The sequence below is a fragment of the Geotrypetes seraphini genome, chromosome 2, assembly GCF_902459505.1.
Source record: "Geotrypetes seraphini chromosome 2, aGeoSer1.1, whole genome shotgun sequence".
Taxonomy (NCBI): Eukaryota; Metazoa; Chordata; class Amphibia; order Gymnophiona; family Dermophiidae; genus Geotrypetes; species Geotrypetes seraphini.
The window spans coordinates 382454567-382478452 of NC_047085.1; the positions used below are offsets into that span (position 1 = coordinate 382454567).

The 23886-nt window shown below is 42.5% G+C and overlaps 1 long non-coding RNA gene across 1 annotated transcript in view; it reads right to left on the reverse strand.

Moving 5' to 3' along the window:
• Positions 1-23255, reverse strand: part of LOC117353997 — a 55811-nt gene extending 32556 nt beyond the window's left edge. The window contains exon 1 of the long non-coding RNA XR_004538089.1: positions 22847-23255. This is a non-coding gene — a long non-coding RNA (uncharacterized LOC117353997). The remainder of the gene's footprint in view (positions 1-22846) is intronic.
• Between the last annotated feature and the right edge of the window lie 631 nt (positions 23256-23886).

Here is a 23886-nt window from a genome sequence, read left to right on the forward strand (position 1 = left end):
TGCATTACAACAAGGTCATACATATTTAAATAAACTCTTCAGGCAATTCTCTATTATCATAACATTAAATGTGAATCAAAAATTGTTTAAAGTATGTCTTTAATTATTATAAAATAATTTATAGAGTGCTCAGTGTGAAATCTTATTCAAAACCAACAGGTTAATAGAATGAAGATGTAATGACATTCCATCATTGCACTCACCTACCTCTATTATCGCCAGGTGATAATCTAACCTCACTGTCCTACATAAGAACAGCCTTACTGGGTCAGATCAATGATCCATCTAGCCCATTATCCCATCTTCACAGATAGTAGCAGTATTCCATGCCACCGATCCAGGGCAAGCAATGGCTTCCTTCAAAGTCTGTCTCAACAGCAGACTATGGAACTTTCAAACCTTTTTTAAAACCAGCTATGCTATCCGCTCTTACCACAACCTCTGACAATGTGTTCCAGAGCTTAACTATTCTCTGAGTAAAACTATTGTTTTAAAAGTATTACTCTGTAACTTCATTGAGTGCCCCCTAGTCTTTGTAAATCATGATGCAGTGGGGAAAAAAAAAAAAAAAAAAAAATTCTATCCACTTGCACCTGTTCCACACCACTCAGGGATTAGACTTCAATCGTATCTCTCCTCAGCCATCTCTTTTCCAAGCTGAAGAGCCCTAAACTCTTTAGTCTTTCCTCATATGAGAGGAGTTCCATCCTCTTTATCATCTTAGTCACTCTTCTTTGAACCTTTTCTAGTGCCGCTCTATCTTTTTTGAGATAAGGAGACCAGAACTGAATGCAATACTCAAGGTGAGGTTACACTATTGAGTGATATAGAGGAATTTATACCTTTCTTAGTTTTATTTGTCATCCCTTTTCTAATAATTCTTATCATCTTGTTTGTTTTCTTGGCTGCCACTGCACAATGGGCAGGTTTCAGCATATTGCCCACAATGATACCTAGATCTTTGAGTGCTGATACACTCCACCAGCAAATACCTATACATTTAAGAGATAAATCCCCTGCTACCCAACCACAGTCCACTGATACACAGAACTCCAGTATGGTCCTATTTTTTCTTATATCCTCAGCCAAATATCCATATAGATTCCATGCATCTAAGCCAAATTGTTTCCTAAGGTCATTAAAAAGGGTACAAATCCCCTTCATCACTCTGCTGCCCCAAGGCCTCACTCTTCCCATTTATGCTCAAGGCAAAGCCTGAGGAACACCAAAGTGCTGCCATCCCTAAGAGTTTCATCCCTTGTCATGGTGTCCCTTTGTGAAGGTGCCAAAAGTTGAGGGTCTGCCCAAGTATGGAGCCATATCTCCCCCACCCTTGCATGCTCTAACTCCCTCATGGCAAAAAAGAGCTACCAATCCTCCCTCCCAAGATTAGGCACTGGATTTAATAAATGGTGCTGTGAAAAATGCACACTCGGCGCTATTCTAAGTGTGTTCTGGGTTGAGTGATCAGTAGCAGTTTAAACACAGTCCAATGCCCAACTTTAGTTGTGAGGGCTTACACTAGTTGAAATCTGGTATAAATCTTGGCATGCAACTTGGGTGCACTGCCTCCAAATTATAGAAAACTGCATATAATTTTTGGAATGCCCCTGACCCACCCATCTCCCCTCCTCCCCCCATAGCCATGCCCTCTTTAGGTGCATGTAGCCAAATCTGCATGCAAATCCAAATTAGAGCCAATTAGCGTCTATAATTGATTGTTGATAGCCAACTATTTTATTTATTTGGATTTATGTCCCATCCTCCTCAAAGAGCTCAGAACGGGTTACAGTTTACATACAGAGAGTTACCATATATCATTACACAGGATTACTGAAGTTGCGAAGGCGACAACTAGACTGATATATAAAATTACAAGGATGAATAAGGAGTTTCACTAAACGTATAGTTTTAGAAGAGATTTGGGTATTGATTAATAGCTTGTTAAACAACCCCCCCCCCTCTCCTCTTTATCAACTCATGCTGCTGAGTAGTGAGCTAAATGCTGAGCTATCCATTCAAATCCTATGGGTAGCTCAGCATTTAGCTTTTGCTGCTTGGCAGCGCAGCTTGATAAAGGGGGAGGGGGTTATATGTATTTGTGTGTGGATCTCAGGATTGCCTGCGATTCAGGGAGCACAAATTTGGGTGCCATTTATAGAATCTGGAGGTATCTGTAGTTCCTGTTTATCTGACTCCCAGTACTATACATAAATAGCCCTCAATTTGGGGGGGGGGGGGTGTTCAACATGGACTACCACTAAGATGAGTTATTTTTCTGATAACCTGTGTTACTAGTAACTAGGGGGTCCTTTTATCAAGCTGCGGTAGGGGTTTAACGCACGTAATACCGCGCATTAAACCGCCTGCTGCGCAACGCTTGCATTGAGCAGGCGTTAGTTTTTTTTAGCCAGCCGCGGGGATTAGCGTGTGACGAAATGTCCGACGCGCTAACCCCGCTAGCGTGGCTTGATAAAAGGATCCCTAGGTCTTATTGCATAAAATTAGATCTGTGCGAAAAATGCACAATCTGTTGGTTATAATAACCTATCTTAATGGCAGCCCACAGTGCTAACTATGCTCTTTAAAACTTCTTTACATAATATGATTGATTGGCGATATACCAAAAAAACCTTAAACTTGAAATTTAACACATGAATTGTGCTAAAAGTACTCACATTACACCTATCTTGTCAATTGTCAGAGTGCTAAAGTTAGCACTTCAGAGTTTAATGGAATTATTTAATGCTGATCAGCACTTAAACCAAAAATATTTATACATTTCACTTCATCATTATTGTATTAGTTTTTCCATTTTATATCGTTTCATTTTAGTGCATCCTAATTTGCTTTAACATGCACTCAAATTTGATTTATTGCTAAGGAATTTACCCAGCTTAAAAGTGCATACCATGGGGTGAGCTGAGCCCTTAGCTACAAAATAGGTGGTGGTAAGGACTCCTGTACTAATTTTTTGTTAATGGTTACATACTAATGGCAACATTAGCCATTTTCCAGCGGCATCAGAAATGGCCTCAGCACACAGGAAAGACCCGCATAAGGACGCACTAAGGCCTCTTTCAACCTCAGCATAAAGGGATCCTTCACATGTGCATCTTCTAATGTGGTATACATCATTCAGTGCAAAAAGTGCAAAGAGATATGTTACTTCGGTGAAACAAGCCAAATGCTTACCTACACAGATAAAAAATTGCAATACCAACCAGGATGTCACCTCTGTCAGACAACCAATGATTTTATGGTAAGAACACAAAAAGGGAACTTTAAGACAATCCAAGAAGGTAAAACCTTTGAAATAAAAATGATAAAATATTTTGACACCTACCAGATAGGACAACAGAGATACACTACAAAAACATTTAAAACTGCTCTGCCACTTCTCTGTCTCCTGCTCCCCCACCCCTTCCCTCTTCCAATCCCTAAAAATGTTTCACGTTTTCCTTATATATACTGATATTCGTCAACATTTATTTCTGATCTGAAGAAGGGTTAACTTCGAAAGCTCATCATAAAATGCATTGAGGCCAATAAAAACGGTATCACCTTATTTCGTTTTGACTCCTAAATGAAACTAATAGCAGCACACTCCTAGCTGCCAGCGTTTCTAAATCAATCCTTAAGCACCGTCTAAGGCAGTTAAGAGTAAAGGAATAAGCTAATGCAGGGTTTCTCAACACGCGGTACGCATACCCCAGCCAATCCTGGACCTTCTCACTGACGTCTGTGGAAGGCTTGTGGGCCAGCGACGTGCAATCGCTTCAAGCTTACCTTCCTAGATTTGCAGCGAGTGGCGGACCGGGGGCAGAGGAGGAGGAATCGGTGGCGGGTAGGCAGACTTAGGCACAGCAGGGAGTGAGGAAGGCAGACTTTCCCCCTCTTTTATGAAACTGTGATAGCAGTTTCTAGCATGTGGAGCCGCGCTGAATGGCCTGCGCTGCTCCCGATGCTCACCGAGTTCCTATGAGCGTCAGGAGCAGTGCGGGCCATTCAGCGCGGCTCCCCGCTCTAGAAACTGCTATCGCAGTTCCGTAAAAGAGGGGGTTAGATGCGGCAGGGAGAGAGGGAGGGAAGGAGGAAGGGAGCACTAATTTGAGACATGGGAGGGAGGGAATACAAAGGGACAACTGTTGGGCCTGAGTGAAGGAAGGAAGGAGACTCATGAAATCACCAGAACAAAGTTAGGAAAAATGATTTTATTTTCAATTTAGTGATCAAAATGTGTCAGTTTTGATCATTTATATCTGCTGTCTATATTTTGCACTATATTTGTCTATTTTTCTATAGATGTTACTGAGGTGACATTGCATATTTTAAAGTCATCTGCCTTGACCTCTTTGAAAACCCCCTGAATATAAATGATAATTAACATTTTCTCTGCATACAGTGTGCTTTGTGTCTTTTTAATTTTGTGGTTACCATTATGTATTAATAAGATATATTGGGTGTATATTAAAAATGGATGGAAGAAATTGCATTACAATTAGTATTATTATTATTGGGGTGGAGTCAGGGGCAAAGTTTGGGCGGGTCTGGGGCAGAGTTTGGGTGAATTTGGGGCGGAGTTTGGCCAGGGGTACTTCGTGGGTATTTGTTAGGCTTAGGGGGTACTTGTTGAAAAGATTGAGAAACACTGGTTTAATGCTCTGGTTCTTAAACCTTTCCTGGAGGAACCCTAGCCAATCAAGTTTTCAAGATATCCCTAATGAATATGCATGAGGCAGATTTGCATATAACAGAGGTGACAGGCGTGCAAATCTGCTTCATTAGGGATATCTTGTAAACCCGACTGGCTGGGGGCCCCCAGGACAGGTTTAAGAACCACTGGTCTAACACTGGCCAACACTCATTTTGATGCCTCAAAAGTTAGACCTATTTCTGGGTATATTTGATCTGTTGATTTCAAAAAATGGCACCAGTTTTTTCCTATCAGCTCTAGTTTTTGAGATATAGAACATGTGCCATATACCACTCCACTCTGTATTATAAGTTTATTAAGTTTCAAGTTTATTAAAATTTTTGATTAATCGCTTAATCTTACTTCAAAGCGATGAACATACATAAAAAGAAACAATTAAAATTACAATATTAAAAAATAAAACATTAATTTAAACATAACCATTAAAATAAACTAGACAATATACAAACTTAACAAAACAAGAGTAAAGAGGAGAAGGGGATTTGAACTACAAAATATTATAGAAAAGGAGGTCAGGCAAAAACACAATCTGAATATTTTAATAAGAACATAAGAAGTTGCCTCCGCTGGGTCAGACCAGGGGTCCATCGCGCCCAGCAGTCCGCTCCCGCGGCGGCCCATCAGGTCCATGATCTGTAAGTGATCCTTTGTCTAAAACCTTTCAATCCCCATTTTTCTTCTACCTATACCTTTCCATAATCCTATCTCTACCTCTATCTATATCCCTCAATCCCCATATCTTTCAGGAACTTGTCCAATCCCTCTTTGAATCCCCTTAGTATCCCCTTAGTATACTCTGTCCTATCACATCCTCCATCCAGGTGTCTACCACTCTCTGAGTGAAGAAAAATTTCCTACCATTGGTTCTAAACCTGTCCCCTTTCAATTTCTCCGAATGCCCCCTTGGTCTTGTAGTTCCCAATAGGCTGAAGAATCTGTCCCTTTCCACCTTCTCTATGTCCTTCATGATCTTGTAAGTCTCTATCATGTCTCCTCTGAGTCTTCGCTTCTCCAGGGTAAAGAACCCCAGCCTTTCTAGCCTGTCTGCGTATGAAAGGTTTTCCATACCTTTTATCATTCTTGTCGCTCTTCTCTGAGCCCTCTCAAGTATCTCCATGTCCTTCTTTAGGTATGGCGACCAATATTGGACACAATATTCCAGATGTGGGCGCACCATCGCGTGATACAGCGGCATGATGACTTCCTTCGTTCCGGTTGTAATACCCTTCTTAATAATACCCAACATTCTGTTTGCTTTCTTTGAGGCTGCTGCGCATTGTACTGTTGACTTCATTGTTGTGTCCATCAGCACATCCAAGTCCTTTTCAAGGTTACTTGCCTCTAGTACTAATCCCCCCAATTTGGTAGCTGAACATCAGGTTCTTTTTCCCTATATGCATGACCTTGCATTTCCCTACATTGAAGTTCATTTGCCATTTATTAGCCCACTCCTCCAGTTTGTTCAGGTCCCTTTGTAAGTCCTCACATTCTTCCACAGTTCTAACACTGCTACAAAGTTTAGTGTCATCCACAAATTTTATAACTTCACACTTCGTCCCCGTTTCTAGGTCGTTGATAAATATAATATAAAACCAATAGGAGAAAATATTTTTTCACTCAGAGAATAGTTAAGCTCTGGAACGCATTGCCAGAAGATGTGGTACGAGCAGTTAATGTAGCTGGTTTTAAAAAAGGTTTGAACAAATTCCTGGAGGAAAAGTCCATAGTCTGCTGTTGAGACAGCCATGGGACAGTAGCATAGAATGCTGCTGTTATTTGGGTTTTTGCCAGGTACTTGTGACTTGGATTGGCCTCTGCAAAGATGGGATACTGGGCTGGATGGACCATTGGTTTGATCCAGTAAGGCTATTCTTAAGTTCTTAATATTTTTTAAGCATGAAAGAAACATTAAAAATGAAAAAAAAAAGTGTATAACATGAAAATCTACTTATTTCATACCAAAAACATAAGTTTATGATATAATGTTTCCAGATCCTTTTGTAAGACTTCTGAGAGTGCGATCTGCCAGGACAATCCTGCTTAAAATTCCAACAATAGTCTGCCATCATCTTTGGTATATAGCTTCCATTGTTTTTATGTCTTGGTGAAATATTTCACCTTACTCTTCGCTTAAGTCACCAAGGTTCTCTGAAAAGCAATCTAAGTGACTGTGAAGATAATGTACTTTAACGCTCATGTTACAGCCAAGCCTGTTGAAATGAAAGAGGATTTCCTCTACTAATTGTGTGTAGTTGTCTGCCTTCTTGTTGCCAAGAAAGTTTTTCACAACAAGAACAAATGAAGACTAGGCACGTGATTCAATTTCATTTCATTTATTGATGCTATGAAATGTGGATCATTTATAAGTTGTCTGACCTGTGGACCATTGAAAATTCATACCTTCAGTTTTCCATGGTATGTCCAGGTAACATATGCGCCATGTATTCAATGCACGAACCATCTTTATTCAAAGCCTTTACAAATTGTTTCATCAGTCCTACGTGTCCTATATGTAGTGGTGGAAGTATGATTCTTTCTCATGCTACCAAAGGTTCATTGATTACATTTTGTCCTCCAACCATAACCTATTCCCTCGGAGGCCAATCTTTTTTTGCTCAATGTTCATGTTTGGCTCTACTATCCCATAGGCATAAAAAGCAAGGATATTTTGTGTAGCCACTTTGTTGAACAAGAAGAAAATTAACCATCTTCAAGTCTACACAAATCACTCATTGATGTTCTTGGTAATTTATCATTTCCAAGACTAAAGAGATAGCTTTGTACTCTTCTTTCATCCTGGTGGAGTGACCAATTGGAATAGAACCATATTTGTTGCCGTTATTTAAAAGAACACATTTCAAACTATGTTTTGAACTGTTAATGAAAAGATGCCACTCACTTGGGTTATATTCTGAAAGACTCATTTTCTTCAGAAAGTTTCCGATGTCATTGCAAAATTCTAAGTTGTTCTCTTTGGTAAAGAATGGCAGCAAGTCCTTTTCTCTCCTTTAATAAAATGTAATTTTTGTTCCAGGATGAAGTACATTCTCTTCCTTTAGTCTGGAGGCAAGCAATTCAGAAGACTCCTTGGAAAGATTTAAGTCCCTGATCAGATCACTCAATTTAATCTGGTCAAAACGTTCACTATGTGAAGTTGTTTGGGAATCAATGTCACTGCCCCCACTTTCTTTATCTTGTGCAATATCAGACATACAAGTCTCATCCTCTGAGAGCCATAGCAGTTCACGGAAAGGTGGAATGGGTACAAGATCTGATTACGGAACAGGTCTCCTGGCTGAAGGTAGGTCAGGGTAAGACCACTTGTCACGATTATTTCAACTGATGCCTACGTTATGAACAATACAAAAATAATAGTCATCGAAGTGGTTTTTTGGTTCCCTCCAAACCATTGATACTCCAAATTTCAGACAGCTTCTCTTTCCATTTGTCCACTGGCGCAAAAGCTCTGTACAAGTTTTGCATACAATATGAGGAGCCCATGGCTTATCTTGATTTCCAAGCTTGACACCAAAATAACTTACAAACTTAACAGGTTTCCAACTTGCTTTCAGTGTGTACTTCCCACAAATATAGCAAAATATGTTGGGATGATACAAGCAGCTCCGTCTTGAAGTAGCCATAACCTCTACGGTGTTCGATCTGCAAAAATGAAATGATATGAGTGGGAATAAACACACACCTCCTATATGATCATAACTATTATACAGTTAAGTTACTTACTTTTTACAATCCAATGTGTTGGATGTAAAATTAAAGGTGGAAATATGTAAACACTCTCACTATGAGGTCCTTTTACTAAAGCGCGCTAGCTGATTTAGCGTGTGCTAAATGCTACTGCGCTAATGGACACATTAGCGTTTAGTGAGTGCTAAATTGGCTAGCATGCCTTAGTAAAAGAGGGGGTATATCTGTTAACTTGTACGCAAAAACACAATCCAGGTAACAGAAGACAAAGTTGAAAACCCCATTAGAATTGAAATCTATGTGCAACTGTTTTAAACAAATCAGATTTTGAAACATTTGAAATACAAATTTACGTAGTCTACGGAAACCATGTTTACCAAGTTTTTTGCACATAAATATGTAATATAACAGAACAAATGCAATTTTGTCATCTGAGCTTTACATTTTTATGTCAGTGTACATCATAGGAAAGGAAGTAGACGAATGGTTGTGAAACAAAGGTCATTATAACCCAAAAACATGTGGATAATTTAAATACATAAATTACCCATTTGAAAAAGAAAGCTTGTTATGACATCCCAATTCTGCAGAAGAGATTTTTTTAAATAGCGGTTAAAAAAAAAAAATTAATAAATTCAACCATATCTAAGAAACTAGAGCTGATGTGGTCTATCCAATGCAATTTTCTGAATCAGCACCCCAAATAACCCCAGGAACAGGTCAAAAAACCCAAGGCACCAATAATTTTTTTTGTTTTGTTTTGTTAGCCTGTGTTAGAGGAGTGGACAGAGAGCCAGCATAGTGGCTTCCTGTGATCTTCAGCAAATTACTTAACCCTCCATTGCTTCAGGTACAAACGTATGGGCTTTTTACTAAAGTGTGGCAAAATCTGGGTTTGGCAAGTTACAATGTGGCCCCCATACACTATACCCAAATTTAACATGGCATTTTTGTAGGGCCTTTTTTTGCCAGTTATGTGCTAATGTTCCCATTAGCACACAGTATTAATAAAAAAATTAACAAGAAACAATTTATTGCCTCCTATTTAGAAGGTGCTATGTGCTCCTATGTTAACCTACCAGTTAATGCTCATTAATCCTATCATGTTAGCTGGATAATATAGGAATGCCCATTTTCCACCCATGACACACCCTTACTAAAAAATATTTTCTGAAAATCAGTAATGTGGAAGTTACTGTGTGTAAACAGGCAACTGCAAAATGTTTTAACGCATTCAATGGTAGCCTGTTAGTATGCACTGACCTCATGTTAATGGCTTAACACCTCTTAGTAAAAGGGCCCCTTAGATTATGAGCCCTCCAGGGACATGGAAATACCTAATGCACTTGAATATAACTCACCTTGAGCTAGCTACAACTGAAAAAAAGGCATATGCTAAACCCAAAATATCTTGCCCTTCTCTGCCAATATTGCCTCAACAAATTAGTCTGTGTCAAATCTTCCCATTTTGTCTTTTGCTCTTCTTCAAGGCCGTGTTACTTTAAAATATAGTGTTTTGCAAAAGTCTTCCCACTCTCTACAGATTTCACATTCAGCAGTCTGAAAAATACAATTCAAAATGTGTCTCTGATCTCCCCAACATACTTCACACTTTCAACATAAAATAACAATTACGGAAGTGTTCTAAAAGTAATGAAGAATAAGAAGCCAAAAAGTCTTGATTGCATAAGTCTTCATATCTTTTGACTCAATACTTGGTGCAAGCCCCTTCTGCAGCCATAACATCCATGCACCATTTACGATAAGTGTCTACCAACTTTGGTAGGGTAGGGTTAAATGGTCATTTTTCTTAATGGAGGAGAGTAAACAGTGGAATGCCGCAGGGATCTGTACTGGGACCAGTGCTATTTAACTTATTTATAAATGATCTGGAAATTGGAACGAGTGAGGTGATTAAAGATTTAAGATGAGGCTAAACTGTTCATAGTTAGTAAAACGCATCCAAGTGACAGATGAAATTTAATGTGGACAAATGCAAAGTGATGCACATTGGGAAGAATAACCCAAATCATAGTTACCGGATGCTAGGGTCCATCTTGGGGGTTAGCGCCCAAGAAAAGGATCTGGGTGTTATTGTAGACAATACGATGAAACCTTCTGCCCAATGTGTGGCAGCAGCCAAAAAAAGCAAACAAGATGCTAGGAATTATTAAAAAAGGGATGGTTAACAAGACTGAGAATGTTATGATGCCCCTGCATCGCTCCATGGTGCGACCTCACCTGGAGTACTGCATTCAATTCTGGTTTCCTTATCTCAAGAAAGATATAGCGGCACTAGAAAAGGTTCTTGAACGGAGAAACTTTAACTAGGACTTCAGCAGAACGAGATTTAGGAGTAATCATCAGTGCAGACATGAAAACTGCCAATCAAGTGGAGAAGGTTTCATCTAAGGCAAGGCAGATATTGGGTTGTATCAATAGAAGTTTCGTCAGCCGAAAGCCTGAAGTCATAATGCCGTTGTACAGGGCCATGGTGAGACCTCATCTGGAGTACTGTGTGCAATTCTGGAGGCCACATTACAGTAAAGATGTGCGCAGAATTGAATTGGTTCAGCGGACGGCCACCAGGATGATCTCGGGGCTCAACTGTCTCTCGTACGAAGAGAGACTGAACAAATTGCAGCTCTACACTCTCGAGGAACGTAGGGAGAGGGGAGACATGATCGAAACATTTAAGTACCTCACGGGACGTGTCAAAGTGGAAGATGATATTTTCTTTCTCAAGGAACCCTCGGCCACAAGAGGGCACCCGCTCAAACTCAGGGGCGGAAAATTTCATGGCGACACCAGAAAGTATTTCTTCACAGAGAGAGTGGTTGATCATTGGAACAAGCTTCCAGTGCAGGTGATCGAGGCAGACAGCGTGCCAGACTTTAAGAATAAATGGGATACCCATGTGGGATCCCTACGAGGGTCAAGATAAGGAAATTGGGTCATTAGGGCATAGACAGGGAGTGGGTAAGCAGAGTGGGCAGACTTGATGGGCTGTAGCCCTTTTCTGCCGTCATCTTCTATGTTTCTATGTAAAGAAGAGTGACCAAGATGATAAAGGGTATGGAACTCCTCTCGTATGAGGAAAAACTAAAAAGGTTAGGGCTCTTCAGCTTGGAAAAGAGACAGCTGAGGGAAAAAATGATTGATGTCTACAAAATCCTGAGTGGAATAGAACGGGTACAAGCAGATCGATTTTTCACTCCGTCAAAAATTACAAAGACTAAGGGACACTCGAAGTTACAGGGAAATACTTTTGAAATCAATAGGAGAAAATATTTTTTCACTCAGAGAATAGTTAAGCTCTGGAACGCATTGCCAGAGGTTGTAGTAATAGTGAATAGTGTAGCTGGTTTTAGGAAGGGTTTGGACAATTTCCTGAAGTCCATAGTCTGTTATTTAGAAAGACATGGGGCATGCCACTGCTTGCCCTGGATCGGTAGAATGGAATATTGCTACTCTTTGGCTTTTGATCAGGTACTAGTGACCTGGATTGGCCACTGTGAGAATGGACTACTTGGCTTGATAGACTTTTTTTCTGATCTAGAAAGGCTATTATTATATTCTTATATCTGGGATTTCACTAGGTCACTTAAGGACATTCACTTTCTTCTTGAGTCACTCCATTGCTGCATTTGCCTTCTGATTAGGACCACTATCATGAATTTTCTCTCTAGTCTCCGGTCTATGGTATACTGAAGCAGGTTTTCTTGTAGTATTGCATCATTCATATTTCACAATCTTCAGAAGTTTGCTTGACCCCACACTTGCAAAGCATCCCTGTAAAATAATATTCCATCACCATGCTCTACTGTAGGGATGGTGTTAGCAAGACAATGTGCTGTGTTTGTTTTACACAAGGGCTCATTTACTGATAGTGTATGCTAAATATGTTATCAGGTGGCGTCTGCAACAGAACCTGTGCCCAGTACTGACATCAAAAAGTTTCATTCGGGTTTCATCAGACTATAAAACCTTCTACATGTGCACAGTATTCCCTACATTTTCTTTGCAAATGCCATGCAGCATATCTTCAGTAGTAACTCTCTTCTTGCCACCCTTCCATACATATATGGGAGATTAGCAAGAATCTGAGTGTCCAAACATGTTTTGAGTAATCTAGTTGGAGTAATCCTGTTGGATGATCTGGGTGTCCGAACTTGTTGGAGTAATCCTGACACTGTTGACAGTCAACATTTTCCCTAGGGATTTCTGTAATTCTTTTAACACAATCTTAGCCATCACATTGACCAGTTTCCTAGACACATGACTACCAACTATGGAAAGATGGCCTGATCAAGACAATGTCTTTGTGGTGTGAAACTATTTCAACTTCATAATGACAAACACAACAGTACAAAATCCACTAAAGTCCTTGGCCGTATAATGGATGACACCATCCCAATGGAACCACAAATCTCAAATCTTTGGAAAAAGACCATCTACACAATGAGACAACTACAACTCACGAGGCCATACTTTCATCCACATCACTTTACACTGATCATCCAGATGATGGTCCTGCCTCAACTGGACTATTGCATTTCCATCTAATAATCCACAAACTTCTACTCATCCAGAACACAGCTGTAGTAAGTAAGACTGATTTTCAACCTAAAGAAATATGATTGGATCTCGACCTTCCTCAAACAACTACACTGGCTTCCAATATCATCCCGGATAAACTTCAAAATATCATATATCCTACACAACATATTGCATGGAAACGCAGCTGCTCCCCTTATACAGATATTCTCAGCAACCTGGTCCACATCCAGAAGAATCCTTAACAGAATTCAATGGAACCTACCGCCCATAGGGAACCTTCAATACAAGTGAATTTTCAACTCCATGCTAACCTATCTGGGAATAAAAACCTGGAACGATCTCCCAGAAACTATCAGAAAGGAGGCCAACTACTCCCTCTTCTGAAAAAAACTGAAAACTTATCTCTTTGACAATTAATTAATATCTGCCATTTCTCTTTTCCTCCTATATGTCCCCATCCCCCTTCCCTCCCTGTTTACTCTTCAGTCGACTAGAGCTTGTATAGGTTTGTGCGACTCACAAATAGATTAGATTACTCAGGAGATATTGAAAACATGTTGAATTTTTCTCATAACTGTCTTCCAGTCAGTGTTTTTAAATAACTTTATTCCAGGGTTCATTTAGCAGCTTTTTTTAGACCTTTGCTTCAGAAACAGCTTGATTTTTCTTCAGGGGATATTCAAATTAGCTTAGCTACGAGGGGGTGCTGAAAAGTTCTCAGCCCAACCAAGAAGAGATTGACGTGGATATGGTTCAATCAATGATCTGAAACAATGTCAAAACATTGAATTTCATTTCTGCAAATAATGCTCAAAATTTAGGAAGTTTGCTGGGCTGAGAACTTTTCAGCACCTTTTCGTACTGTGATTGGACACAGGATGGCTGTTTATGGGCCTGGTTGAAATAATTGTTTGAAAGTGAACCAATCAGGGTTAGCTAAACGACAAACAAGATGTTTTGGTGTCTTATTCCTGATTAGTTTTTGAGGATTTCTATAATTGTTCTTTCACATTGAAAGTGTACAGTGTACACTATAGATCAGTGAAACAACTTCCATTTTAATGCATTTTGTATATCTTAGACCAAGGGTGCCCACACTTTTTTGGCTTGCAAGCTACTTTTAAAATGACCAAGTCAAAATGATGTAACAACAATAAAATTTAAAAAAACACAAAGCACACTGAATCCTGAGAAAATGTTAATTATCATTTGTATTTGAGGTTTTTTTCAGAGGTCAAGGCAGATGACTTTAAAATATGCAATTTCACCTCAGTAACAACTATACAAAAATAGACAAATATACCCCCTCCCCTTTCACTAAACCGCAATAGCGGGTTTTAGAGCAGGAAGCTGCGCTGAATGCCCTGCACTGATCTCGATGCTCATAGGCTCCCTGCGCTAAAAACCGCTATTGCGGTTTAGTAAAAGGAGGCCATGGTGCAAAATATAGACAGCAGATATAAATTCTCAAAACAGACACATTTTGATCACTAAATTGAAAATAAAATCATTTTTCCTGCCTTGTCTGGTGATTTCATGAGTCTCTGGTTGCACTTCCTTCTTCTGTAAAGCCAATATTTATTTCTTTCTGCCTTTCATTCTCTCTCCCCCTGGCCCCCCTCTTTCTTTCTGCCTTTCTTTCTTTCTCCCCCTGCCCCCCCCAAGACATCGTGCCGATTTCTCCACTTCCCCGATTCTTTCCCTATCCCCACCCCCAAGCCACCAAGGCGATTTCTCCCTGCTGCTTCCCCGAGCCAGGCCTCTTGCATAAAAGCACCGGGCCCACAAGAATTCACTTCCAACGTCAATTCTAACGTCGGGGAGGAAGTTCCAGGCTAGCCAGGCAGTAATTGGCTGGCCCAGAACTTCTTCTCCGATGTCAGAATTGACATCGGAGGTGAAGTTTTGTAAGTCCGGCGCTTGTACGCACCAGGCCTGGCTTGGGGAAGCAGCAGGGAGAAAAGATAAAAAAGGCAATGCGTTGCCTTTGCAAATCTACTGGTCGATCGCGATCGACCATTTGGGCACCCCTGTCTTAGACAGTAAAATGTGAAAAACATACAAGGATGTGAAGAGTTTTACAGAGCACTGTGTTCTAAAAACTACCCTTTGCATAAACAAATGCTTCTGCTAATCAGCTCACCTTCCTCCTTTCCAGTGCAACTGGACACCTACAAGAGGTTCTGATGAGAAACCAGAACAGCAAAGCGCTATGAAAGTTAGATTTTTGGACTGGGAAATGCTAAGAAGGAAATGTTTTACAAATTTAAACATTCATATCTCCTCAAGAGTAAGGCACTAAGTGCTAGATTCTCAAAAATCTGCGTTAAAATCCGATGGGCCACTGTCGCAACCGTTATTGTAGCGATTTTAAAAAAGTGAGTCATTCTTCAGACAACGTTCATGCAAATGAGGCTGTGGAGGGTAGCAAAGTTTAACTAAATCTGCATGTGCCCATAAAAACAAGACCAAATCAAGCTGCCGAAGTCAAGCAACCCAACACCCCCCCAACAGCGGAAGAGATGCCCACTCCCTCCCGCCACCAAGCAATGACCCCCACCACCCCACCTGGTAGGGGGAGAGATGCCCACTCTCTCCTGCCGCCAAGCAATGCATCTCTGACACCCCTCTGGCAGCAGGAGAGATGCCTTCACCCACTGCCGAAGTCAAGTGACCCCACCCAACACCCCTCCTGACTTTGGGATATATGCCCACTCCCTCCCACTACCACGCAACTCCCAATCTGTGCCTCCAATGACACCACCTCCGGCCAGCAGGCCCGCCTCTTCCTGAGATGCACCAGAGAGGGACTTAATGCTCCGATTGGCCTAGGTTGTTTAAGGTCCCTCCTATAGGAGGAGCCTTTGGGCCAATCAGTCTCAGGTCCCTCCCCAGTGCATCTGCAGCTCTTTTACAGTAAAGCAGGGGAAGGCAACCTTTATACACGCCACTACTATCCCTGGCAGGCTTCAACATTATGTAATTTTGGAATTGGAAATGGAAATGCACAAAGCTCTGTAGATTCTCTGTGTTAAACAGATAAGTAGAAATTTAACTTAAAAACGTGGAGGGGCATAATCAAAAAAAGCGTCTAAGTCCCCTTTTGGCCTAAGTCCTTAAACGTTCAACGCAGAAGCAGGGAAAAGTGTCCATAATCAAAACCAACGTCCTTGTTTTGATTATGGCCTTCCTCTGCCTAAACACCCAATCTCCACTACGTCTATAAGTACACCCACACGACGTCTACACTTTTCAGCCATAATGAAACAAAAAAACACCTAAGCCCCATACGTCCAACAGAAGGGCTTTTAGGCAAAGAAGGAGCCAGTCCTTCGCCTAAAAGCTGGATTCTGTAACCTGTGTCTGTCAAAAACAACACCGGTTACAGAATCCCCCCCCACAACCATCCAGGCAGGAGGGTGCCCAAGCCCTCCTGCCATGTCGAACCGCAACCCCCCCTCCCAACCAGGCCCATGTGCCTCAGGCCCCGCCCCCCAGGCGGGGCCTAAGGATCCCGGGCCTATTCTGATTGGCCCAGGAGCCTTAGGCCCCACTTGTGGGCGTGGCTTTGGAACGGCTGGGCCAATCTGGGCCCATTCTGGAGTCGGCCGGCTGCTGGACGGGCGGGCTTGGCCAACTGGAAAAGGTACGGGGAAAGGAGGTGGGGGTGGGGGGGTTGTGGTGTCGGCCGGGGGATTGTGGGTCGGCTGGGGGGGCCGATCAGGGGTTCTGGGGGGGCGGTCGTTGGGGGGAGGGGGGGTTGCGTCGAGGGCAGGAGGGCCTGGGATCCCTCCTGCCCGTAATGTAGTAGAGGGGTGGGAGTAGGGGTCACCTGGGCCAGGAGGGCTTGGGCTCCCTCCTGGCCCAATCGAGATGCGGGGGAGGGGGTGTTCGCCTGGTCCAGGTGGGCTTGGGCTCCCTCCTGGCCCAATCGAGACACAGGGGGGGGGGGTTGCTGGGCCAGGAGGGCTTGGGCTCCCTCCTGGCCCGATGTTAATCAGCAGGGCAAGAGGGCTTGGGTTCCCTCTTGCCCCGATGTTGTGTGTGTGGGGGGGTGATGGATCGCAGCAAGAGAGATGCCTCATCTCCCCTACCGCGATGCCATCACTCCTCTACCGAAACTGCTGCGACCCGCAGCAGGAGAGATAGGGCATTTCTCCTGCCGCGAGTCGCGGCAGTTCGGGTAGAGGAGTGATGGCATCGCGGTAGGGGAGATGAGGCATCTCTCCTGCCACGATGGTTGTGGTGGGTAGGTTGCTGGGCCGCTGAACTGATGGCGCCAGCGGCCATCAGCTCAGCGGCCCCTTTTTTGGCACTTAGACCTGGTTTGACTATGTCTAAATCAAAAAGGTCTAAGTGCCGACTAGGCAACCTGTAAATGTTTTGGTTATACCTGTTGTACGCCTAGGTGTAGGTCGGCCCATCTCCCGCCCACTGCCCGCCCTTTCCCCTCCTCTAAACACACCTCTTTTCTCTCTGTGCGTCTAGAGGCAGGGGAAAGGCCTAAGCTGTTTTTAGATACGTCTAAAATCCAGCTTTGGTTATGGGTACTTGGACGATCAGGCTTTTTGATCGTCCAAGTAGCCATTTAGGACACTTTTTAGACGTTTGTTTTTTTTGATTATTACCCCCATAGGAAACAAACTGCTAGAGTTGCTATTCTGAAAATATTTGCAAAATATAATATTTTAAATTACTAAAGTTCGGACTAATGACGTTTTCTATTATACTTTCCCTGCTCTCACGGGCTGCATGAAATTCAATGTCAGGCTGTATTCAGCCCACAGTTTGCTCACTCTTGTAGTAAAGACATATCACCTTAGTAAGCACCCTTTATTCCTCCTGAAACATTGGGATTTTACTAACTTTGAGTGCTTTAGAAGCCAACTCAACTGTGTAAGCTGTTTTGGCATGCAGTGTCGTGATCAGCTCCCCTTCCTCATTCCAAACTCATGGAAGTTAACAAAGAAATGTGCTGCTCTGTTTATTACTGGGGCTTAGTGATAAAACCTGTCACTTACTGATACTAAAGTAAAGCTTTGGATTTAGGATCAGAATACCAACTAGCCCTTCAGGCAATAAGAATTACATTTCATAATAAATAAATAATCTTAGATTTCAGGAGAAAGGTACAATAACTGTGCCAGGTATACTGTGCTTTCCAGGAAACTTACAGCATAACACACCACCAGGAAATCAGAGAGTACGTAGAATTTTTGATTCAATGAATTACTTCCCTGAGGTTGTGGGTTCAAACCCCATGCTGCTCCTTGTGACCTGGTCAAGTCACTTAATCCTCCACTAGCCTAGGTACATTAGATAGACTGTGAGCCTGCCAGGACACATAGGGAAAAATGCTTGACTACCTGACTGTAAACTGGTTAATACACCTTGTCCAAGCAGTATATCAAATCCCAATCCCTTTCCCTTAAAGAAGAAGAAAAAAAAAAGCAGTGGTGCTAGGTCAGATTTTTGACTCATTAAGCTTATAAATCTTTGTTACTGCTTCCTTTTCGAAATATGAATTCAATATGCTTCTCTTTTATCCCTCATCCACTTTTTGTGTATTCTACAACTTTTTGATTTTCCAACCACCTGTCGGTTCCATTATGAGACTCCACTATATGTTCCACCCCTGCTCTGCCCAAACTCCACTCTTGTAATACGCCTACCACAAAGTATGTGCCATCATGTCAAATGTGTACTTCTACACTGATCGGTGTTTTATAAGAGGCCATATACGACTTCATAGAATTACCCCCTGGGAGTCAGTTGCAACCCTACTATTGTGATTTCCAAACTTTTCAACTAATTCCTTACAAATTTCCTGACTTTTGTGAAAGGGACCAGGTTGGATGAGAGTCACAGAGTTTAGCTAAAGGGTTCATACAAAACATGCATGTAAGATATCACAATCAATCTTTTCTGGCTCATTAGTACCCTCTGGAGACAGGAAAGAAGTTCAACGTTTTAAACAAAGGATTTAATAGTAGAAGTTTTCATTGATACTGGATAACAGCTATTATTTATTCCTGTGTACTAGGACATACTGCAAACTAAACAATGGGAGATGGAGTTAACAGTTATGTACTTAAGCTTTTTTCCCTCACCATGTGCCTCTGTATAGGGACAATGTATTGATCAGATATCAGTTAGGGCTGTCTTTCTATTAATATATCCAGAGTTAGGCCCCTTCTTTTATTAAGATGTGCATCTGAGTGCCACACACAAATGGTCTGATGCCCATTCAATTCCTATGGGTGTCAGAGCATTTACTACGCCGGACTGTGCTGTTGGGCTTAGCAAAATGGGGGGGGGGGGGAGGGGTTAATGATCTGTGAAAGAATCCGAGCCCTAGATTTGAAAGACAAGCAGAACAAAGAAGGGACTAGGGATCTATTTATTACTGGAATGACTAGAACAAACACAGGTACTGAACAGGTGAATACAGAGTTAGAGTTAAAAACAGCCTCAAAACGGTGGGCTTTAAGCCTAGATTTGAACAGGGCCACAAGTCCACCTTTTAGAAGCTGCTTTTAACTCTTAACCCCTATTCACCTGTTCAGTTCCTGTTTTTGTTTTAATCATTCCCACAGTAAATAACTCCCTAATCCCTTTTTTTGTTCTGCTCGCCTTGAACAGATTGTAAACTCTGTTGAGCAGGGGCCGTCTCTTACATGCTTTATGTACAGCGCTGGTGCATCGAGTATGCTAAAGAAATGGAAAATAGGAGCAGTAGCAAAAAAGAGAAAAAAGCCTTTGAAATGGAGGAGTCCATGTTGTTTTATACTCAGAGCTGTCATTTACTCTTCAGTTTTTGTGATCCCCCTCCCCTACATGAGCAATGAAATAAGCTACCATATGCTTTCAGATTTTTGCCTTGTTTCAACTGCACAATTAAAACATTTATTTATTTTAGACTTAGTATACTGCTTTTAGCTGTCAGAGAAGGACAAAGCAAAGTACATTCTTTAAAAAAAAAAAAAAAAATATCCCTAAAGAATGGAACTACAAAAATCAATAGGAGAGAAATTCAAACCAACAATCCAACAAACATATTGGTTCATAGTCTAAAGCGCGCGACTACAAAGGCGCGCAGACAACTGAGCGCAGGACTTAAATCGCGCCGAAGAAAAACCGTATTTTAAAGGGCTCCAACGGTGGGTGTTGGAGGGGAACCCCCCCCCTTTACTTAATAGAGATCGCGCTGGCGTTGTGGGGGGTTGTAATCCCCCTCATTATACTGGAAACTTAACTTTTTCCCTGTTTTTTAGGGAAAAAGTTAAGTTTTCAGTTTAATGTGGAGGTTTACACCCCCCACACCCTCCCCCAACATGGCAACGTAAGGCAGCGCGATCCCTATTAAGTAGAGTAGGTGGGTTCCCCCCACACCCCTTGTCAGAGCCCTTTAAAATACGTTTTTTCTTTGGCGTGATTAAGCCCTGCGGTCAGTTGTCTGCGCTCGGTTGTCGGCGCGCCTTTGTCCTCACGCGCTTTTGACCCGTCACCAACATATTAACAGACAAGTAGGCTAACAGAAAGACAGGAATATACCAGTCAAGAGGTACCTCACAAAACAGCTGGGATGTGCCAGCTTTTGAAGGGAAAGTTCTCCAAGATTGAATAAAGGACGACAAATTCCAAAGTATCCTTAATTCATTGAACAGTTTTTGGCAAATCACATTTAAAAAATATTCTAAATGTGTAATTCCACTCATGGCTTTTGTTTTGTAAAAGATTAGCGTCTGCATAATCAGCAAATATAGTGCCCAGAGTTTCCCTACTGCTGTCTCCTACAGACTAAAGATATTTTCTCATGTGGTTTGAACTCTATTATAGCATCTATGAGGCTAATACATTACATTAGTGATTTTTATTCCGCCATTACCTTGCAGTTCAAGGCGGATTACAGAAGAGGATTTCTGGACATGTCCAGAGGTGTTACAGAGTAGAGTGGGTTGCTTCAGAGGATTGAAATGTTTTATACGGTGTTAGGTCTTCATGGATTTTTTGAATAGCAGGGTTTTTATTTCTTTTCTGAAAGTTTTGTAGTCTGGGGTCGCGAATAGTAGATTGGAAATTTGGACTTTGAATCCTGTAAAGTTTTGCCTGTAAAGCATGCAATGTAGCCTCTTCCCATCAAAATACCTATCTTGCTGTCTAATGTACTGAATGACCTGCAGGATCTTTAGCAAGCTAGAGGCCCATTTTTGAAACGTACACTACAAATGCAAATGAGTTCTGTAGCACTCTTCACTGAGGTGTAATTATATTTTTAAGAAAATCATCATGAGAAGTTTTTGCACACCTGGTTGGGTTTTTTTTTTAAGTACTATTAATAAGCTGCTTTGTATGTTTTTGCATTACAGAAGGCTATTAAATGAATTCAAAGAAACTTTTGCAGAATATGCATGAAAATTTACAAGGGCCAAATGTTTTCTGTGAATTGCAAGTGGGGCTTCACACAGAAGCAGCTTGCTGTTTGATCATATTTCAGAGCATTTTCGTGTGTTTTTCCATGTGAAGCCCCAGCAGGGCTTTGCTGTTCCAATTTTTCATCAGACCCTCACACAGGTGTCCTGTTGTACTGCTATATGGCAAGCAGGAAGATTAGCAGAAGCATTGGTTTATGCAGAGAGCAGTGCATGACTTTACACATTGGAGAGAACATAGGATAGGCCAAATTTGGTCAAACTCTGTTGGCTTATCATATTGTCCGGATAAGGTCCTGCTCTTTTAGAAAATTATCCAGACCTTTACATGTCAAGAGAAGGCCTATTTCGCCTTTGCCAACTAGACTCTGTACAGCCCTAAATCATTTTAGATCAGGCTGAGCATCACTTATTAGGATGCAATTGGTTCATTTGGGTGCCTAAGCATTTTTGATTTGCATATGTCAACAAAGCTTTAGTCATACAATATGTGCATTAAAGGTGAATATGCAGAAGAAACGGAAAATAAACTAAAACATGCAGATTTTGAAAAATACCATAACAATTTTCTTTGGCTGTGGGCACATCCCTAGTAGATGGGACAAAAATCTGAATATTGTTCCGTAGCTATTTCGAAAGAATATAAGCATTAAAAAAAAAACCCTGGCTCACCCACCCAAGTGGAGGCACCACCACACGAACTCCAGAATACAAAATGCCAGTGTTCCAAAATGTGCTGTGCTACTGTCTAGGCGGAAAGCCTAGGCCAGATTGCTACCGTACTAGCAGCAGCACCGGAAACACCGGAATTTCACGAATCCTAACCTGCCAGGGCGCTGTGACTTTGCTCACATTTCAGATTCAGCTTGGAAACTCTTGTCATCTATGCTGCCCACTGGCCACAACGACCTAGTCTGTGCCGCAACCCTGAAACGCCGCTTTTTCGGATCTCACAAGAGAGTGTGTGTGTATGGGGGGGGGGGGGGGCGGTTAGGGAGAGAAGGATGCAAAGGTAACGAAGTTACACAGCTAGCAAAGAAACGGCCGGCCAGCACCCATTTAGGCCCGCCAACATATTTCAGGGCTTTTCAGGTGTGCTGAAGGGTGTCTTGCTTCTTTGGGAAGCTGCTGGCTGTCTCTTTACCCTAGGTACAGCGTGCAGTTGACAGCGAGCCATGCGGTGCATAAATATTATTATAAAAGAGACGGGGGGTGCTGGGGGAGGGGGCGGGTGTCTCTCCCTCCCCCATCGCTCTGCAGGCTTCGGGAGGGGGGAGGGCAGGGCACCGCCTGAGAGATAATACTATCGTATATAAACAACAACAAGGAGGGGATCGCCGCCTCTCACCTGACTTCCTCCTTCGGCGAAAGGAAGAAGGGGGGGGGGGGGGGAAAGAGAGCAAGCTAAAAAAAAAGAGAGAAAAGGACCTACTTGTGCCCCACCAACTGAGAGGAAGCGGCGTTCCTCCTCGGCGCCCTCTGCGTACGCCTGCGAGCCGCTGTCTCTCCCTCGCGCACAGACACCCAAATAAAGCAGCCTCGAGAGGCGACTATTGGGCGGTGCGAGCCGCAGCCTCCCCTTCACACACACACGCGTAGATCTCTCCACGCACAGGCGGCTAAAGCCCGACGCCGAAAGTCACTGGAGACACCCAGCGGCTCGGAGCCTGAATGACCCCCGCCCGCCCACCGGCTGGGAGTAGAAACCGAGATTGGGGAGGGCTAATCGAGGGTCTCTCGCCTTTTTCTTCTTCTTCTATTTTTTTTTTTTTTTTTTTTTGCTCGTTTCCTTCTTTCTTTGTTTCTTTTTGGAGCCCGCACTTCTGATGAGAGAAGAGAGCCGCGTGGAAGTTGAGTGCCAGTGAGTCGGACGCCGGCGGCTGCTGCTGAAGGTAGAGTATGACCGATCGGCCGGCCGGAGACCCCCCCTGCAACCCCCCCCCCACCCCCTTCCTCCTGAGTCGCGATCGCCGCTGGCCTTTTTGAAGTTCATTACTTGTACTGATGTTTTGGGGCAGGGGAGGGGGAGGTCCGAGCACGCTCCTGACGGGTCAGTTTCCTAACCTGCTTCGAGAGCACCTTGCTCCCCCCCCTCCCTTGCAAGATAAGATGGTCTCGAAATGGGGGGGGGTAGACCCCCCCCCCCCCCAGATTAAGGTGTTAGAGCAAGCCAAGCGCACTGGAAAGAAGTGAAAGCTGCTGAAAGTTGAAGTGCTCTGCACGAGCAATGCCAGCCCAGCCACAGAAAGTTCTCTCAGAAGTTCATTTTTCTTTTATTTTACTATTCTTCACTTAGCACTAATGCCCCATTTAAACTATTTCCCCAGCTCAGTTTCCAGCATCAGGAAGAGCTGATAACTTTAGGAGAAATGAACTTCAAGCAGTGGGGGAGCAGCAGTTGAATGGCTCTGAGGGTGAGAGTTGAAGGGAACTTGCAGTAGCTCCAGCCTCGAGGCACTTGGCTTGTCACTC